Source organism: Mercenaria mercenaria, chromosome 15, assembly GCF_021730395.1.
Source record: "Mercenaria mercenaria strain notata chromosome 15, MADL_Memer_1, whole genome shotgun sequence".
NCBI lineage: Eukaryota > Metazoa > Mollusca > Bivalvia > Venerida > Veneridae > Mercenaria > Mercenaria mercenaria.
In genome coordinates this window covers 30,466,732-30,472,166 of record NC_069375.1, presented here as the reverse complement: position 1 = coordinate 30,472,166, position 5,435 = coordinate 30,466,732, and positions in this window count along the sequence as shown.

Here is a 5,435-nt window from a genome sequence, read left to right as displayed (position 1 = left end):
TCTTTGGCACAACAGCGGAACTAGGTCATGTTAAAGTCCAGCGAAATGTCAGCGGTTACACAAGTGTAAATAGGGGCAAAATACTGCTATTTTTAGCTGCAGAGAAATTTCTTTTCTTTTAGTTCATGACATTTATATAATGATTGCTTATCTTTTTTGTAAATCCATTTATGTCATAATGACATAAAAGATTACTTTCATATCTTGGCAGATTCAAGATGTCAAATTCTAATACGGTCCGCGTGATTTTCCTATTTTAAACACGTGTGTTTTTATGCAACAATTCATTTTTCTGACGTCAGAATTATTAGGCCATGGCGTCAAACGGCATAGCGGAGCACTGAAAAAAAAACACAGAAAAAACATGCAAATATCTGATGGATGCCGTCAAGGATCTACTTAATATTCCTTGATGACGTATTAGAATCGAAATAATAAATCTCAAGCAGTGATTTGCTTTTGAATAAAATCATTGTCATTTAGATGCGTATTAGTATATACCTCGGGCTACGCCCTCGTGGTATAATCACTTCGCATCTAAACACAAAACAATGATTTTCATCAATGACAAATCACTGTTTTGGATATATTATTTCTAAGTAACATCATACTAGTGACCGCCACTTTTAAATTAAGAAACCAATATATCACTATTCTCAACGAAAAGGTCTTACATCGTAACAACATTCGAAAGAGGCATCGTTGAGCAACACGTGAAAAACTGCTTTGATTCTGCGTTATGTGAGTATAAATTGATTATTTGGAACATTTTTCAACCCTATACGGAACAGCTTTAGGTTTAAGACTTATCATTCTGAATTCATATCTAAATACTGAGCTTTATAAAACATCATTAATTCAGCGGATATTGAAACAAAAACGTACTGTTTCCTATATTGTAATAAAATTTACATCTGTTATACAGTTTGTAAAAATAAATCTAAATAAGTAATACGTGGCTACATATCTCTATAAAAACAAGAGGGCCAAGATGGCCCTAGGCCGCTCACCTGAGAAACACACCATAACACACCATAACAGTGTAAATATGTTTGACCTAGTGATTTCATGGGGAAAAAAATTCTGACCAATTATCATTTAAATTGAAGCAAAAATCTTGGGAATAAATAAGTATTTTCTTTGATTTGACCTAGTGACCTAGTTTTTGACCACAGATGACCCATATTCGAACTTGACCTAGATTTCATCAAGGCTATTATTCTGACCAAATTACATGAAGATCAATTGAGAAATACAGCCTCTATCGCATACACAAGTTTTGTCTTTGATTTGACCTAGTTTTTGACCCAAGACTACCCATATTCGACCGTGACCTAAATTTCATCAAGGCAACCATTCTGACCAGATTTTATGAAAATCCAGTGTAAAATGCAGCCCCTATTGCATACACAAAGTTTTTCCTTGATTAGACCTAGTGACCTAGTTTATAAACCCAGATGACCCATATTCGAACCTGACCTAGATTTCATCAAGGCTATCATTCTGGCAAAATTTCATGAAGATCAGTTGAAAAAGTTTAGCCCCTATTGCATACACAAAGTTTTTCCTTGATTTAACCTAGTGACCTACTTTTTTACCCATATGACCCATGTTCGAACTTGACCCAGATTTCATCACAGCATTTATTCTGACCAAATTTCATGAAGATCAATGGAAAATGCATCCTCTATTGCATACAGAAGGGTTTTCTTTGATTTGACCTAGGGACCTACTTTCCGATCCAAAATGACCCATAATCGGACTTAACGTAGATTTTATCAAGACAATCATTCTGATCAAATTTCTAAAGATCAATTGAAAAATACAGCCTCTATCGCATACACAAGCTTTTTCTTTTATTTGACCTAGTGACCTACTTTTTGACCAATGATGACCCAAATTCAAATTTGGCCTAGATTTCATCAACGCAATCATTCTGATTTAATTTCATGAAGATCAATTGAAAAATACAGCCTCTATCGCATACACAAGGTTTTTCTTTGATTTGACCTAGTGACCTACTTTTTGATCCCAGCTAACCCATTTTCAAACTCAGCCTAAATTTCATTAAGGTTAAAATTCTGACCAAATTTCAGGAAGATCAATTGAAGAATACGACCTGTATCGCATATACAAGCTTTTCCTTTGATTTGACTTAGTGACCTTCTTTTTGATTTCAGATAACCTATATTCAAACTTTACCTAGTTTTCATCAAGGCAATCATTCTGACCAAAATTCGTTAAAATTAATTGAAAAATACAGCCTCTATCGCATACACAAGGTTTTTCTTTGATTTAACCTAGTGACCTAGTTTTTGACCTCAGATAAACCATTTTCAAACTCAGCCTAGATTTCATCAAGGCAATCATTTTGACCAAAACTCATGAAGATTAATTGAAAAATACAGCTTCTATCGCATACACAAGGTTTTTCTTTGAATTGACCTAGTGACCTAGTTTCTGAACCCAGATAACCCGTTTTCAATCTCGACCTAGATTTTATCATGACAATCATTCTGACTAATATTCATGAAGATTAATTGAAAACTTCAGACTCTATCGCATACACAAGGTTTTTCTTTGATTTGACCTAGTGACCTAGTTTTTAAATCCAGATAACCCATTTTTAAACTCAGTCTAGATTTCATCAAGGTAGTCATTCTAACCAAAACTCATAAAGATTAATTGAAAAATACAGCCTCTATCGCATACACAAGTTTTTTCTTTGATTAAACCTAGTGACCTAGTTTTTGATACCAGATGACCCATTTTCAAACTCAGCCCAGATTTCATCAAGGTAATTATTCTGACTAAATTTCATGAAGATCAGTAGAAAAATACAGCCTCTATCGCATACACAAGCTAAATGTTGACAGACGACAGACAGACAGACAGACAGACGACAGACGCCGGACATCGAGCGATCAGAAAAAGTCACCTGAGCATTGCTCAAGTGAGCTAAAAAGGGCATTTCTTTTTTATGGTTTAATATACTACCGCTAATTATTCCGGCGAAAGTAAATTCAATTACAATATATACATTGTATATATATATGTTTAAAAGAACTGGTATTATTTTTATTGAGTTTAACGTCTCACCAACACGATTAAAGGTCATATGGCGACTTTCCAGCTTTAATAGTGGAGGAAGACGCAAGGTGCCCCTCCGTGCATTATTTCATCATGAGGCGAGAACCTGGGTAGAATCATTGACCTGTCGTAAGCCAGATGGATAGCTTCCTCTCATTTAGAATTTAATCCCCTAAGTGAGGCTCGAACGCACATTGATGAATGGTAAGTGATTTCAAGTCAGAAACCTTAACCACTCGGCCACGGAGGCCCCCACCCCTGGTATTAAGACAAGTCTCGAATAAGTGTCATATATAAACTAGGTATGTTCTAAATATTTAATAATTTTTGACTACTTGTTTAATGATGCAATATAATTATTGGTACTTTAAACTATTTCACACGATGACTAAATAAATACGCCGAGTATCAAACACGCAAATAATGCGCTGTACGGTCTGGTCATGTACTCAGTTAAATCACTTATATTCCATTTAGGAAGAAAAATGGTATTTATGTGATTTAAACAGGACTGAGGTGGGACAGACTTATATACAACATATAATATCAACAATGTATTTTGAATAATTTAATTGTATTGATATATCAAGTTTTCTTCTGTTTGAAAAAGAAACCCAACTATTTAAAACCACAAACACATCCAGTTTGAATTAAACGTCTTTATTCACGTATCTTGTAAGACCCGTCAATATATGCAGGGATCTGAGTTGGGGCTGTTTATGTGATTTTCCGCACTAGGCCGTAAAACTCTGTTTTAGGGTAGAATTTGTAATATTTGCCTCCGTTTTCATGTAAAGTTTGTAGCCTTTGTCTCGGTTTTCGTGCAGAAATTGAAACATTTGTCTTTGTTTCCATATATAAATAATAACCTTTGTATCTCCTTTATCTCTTCTTACGTTCAGTGTTAGTAACCTTAGAGATAACCTTTTTCATTGTTTTCGTACAGAGTAAGTTAACTTTTGTCTCTCTTTTCGTGTAGTGTATGTAACTTTGTTCCTGTTCGTGGAGAGTTTGTGACCTTTTTCTGTGTTTTCGTGCAGAGTCAGTAAACTTTGCTTCTGTTCTTTTGTGAGATTTTGTACAATTGTATCTAAAATGAATAGTATTGTGTCTGGTGTGCCTCTGTCTACTATGCAATTGATATAATTCAGCCAAAAAGCAAAAATATTCAAAGCAGTGTTATCCTTTGACATGTACCGAACGTGATAACCTTCATTTAACGAGACTTACTTGACAATTATACCGTCTTTAAAAATAAAACCTGTAAAATTGATGTCAAAGTAAATGCACCGATTAAGTGTTAAATAGCCTGGGAAAAGAACTAAATTTTGACATCTGTGGCATACACAGTACACTTACCAAGTTTGACATAACACGTACTAGGTACAATCTATAGTAAAAGTCAGTTATTTTGATAATTTTTATTTTCGTACCAGGGAAACATTTTATGCATTTCGATGTAAAAAACCTTTTTGCTTAAGTTGATTTCTAGTTTCAAATTAAGTTCTATCTCTCTTTCTGACTGTCTGTCTGTCTGTCTGTCTTCAATACCACCTCTACTCTCTACTTCTGTATGTCTCTTTCCATTCTCATGAAGCAAAATAGAACCTCCAGTAGGGATAATTAAGGAATTCGAAGGTCATACTTATACCATCATACACCTATTCTAAAACGAAAGGAATTTTTTTCAATTCCATTTCAAAAATAGATCCTCCACCGAATTTGATGCATTATGGTAGATTTCTAAAACTACCTGTCACAGAGCTTCATTCTTTAACTGGGAAACAGGTCCGATTTTCCTGATCTTTTTACGACATGTCATATATCCTCTCGTGATTCAAAATAATTTGTTGCTTTATGATTGGCCAATATATTTGCGAACGTTATCGTGATATATCGCTGTCGCACAAGACGTAAGACAACCTATAATATATCAACGTAAAATTGGAAACAAAATAAAGATAACTCGGTCAAACACTGATATAATGTGCTAAATGCCTAGTCATGTACTCGGTCACATTACAAGTAAATATTCCATTCAGGAAGTAAAACGGCATTGTATGTTATTTACACAGGACTTAGGAGGCTAATATAAAAAGTTCTAAAACAAATAAGTTAGAGACCGCCTTGGCCGAGTGGTTAATGTCGCTAACTTAGAAACATTTGCCCCTCACCGAAGTGGGTTCGAGCATCACTTGTGATGTTGAATTCGTCATGTGAGGAAGCCATCCATCTGACTTACCGAAGGTCGGTGGTTCTACGCATGTGTCCGATCAAATAATGTACGGGGAGGCAACTGTGGTCTTGCTCAACCGTCAAAGCTGGAAAGTCACCATATGGCATGC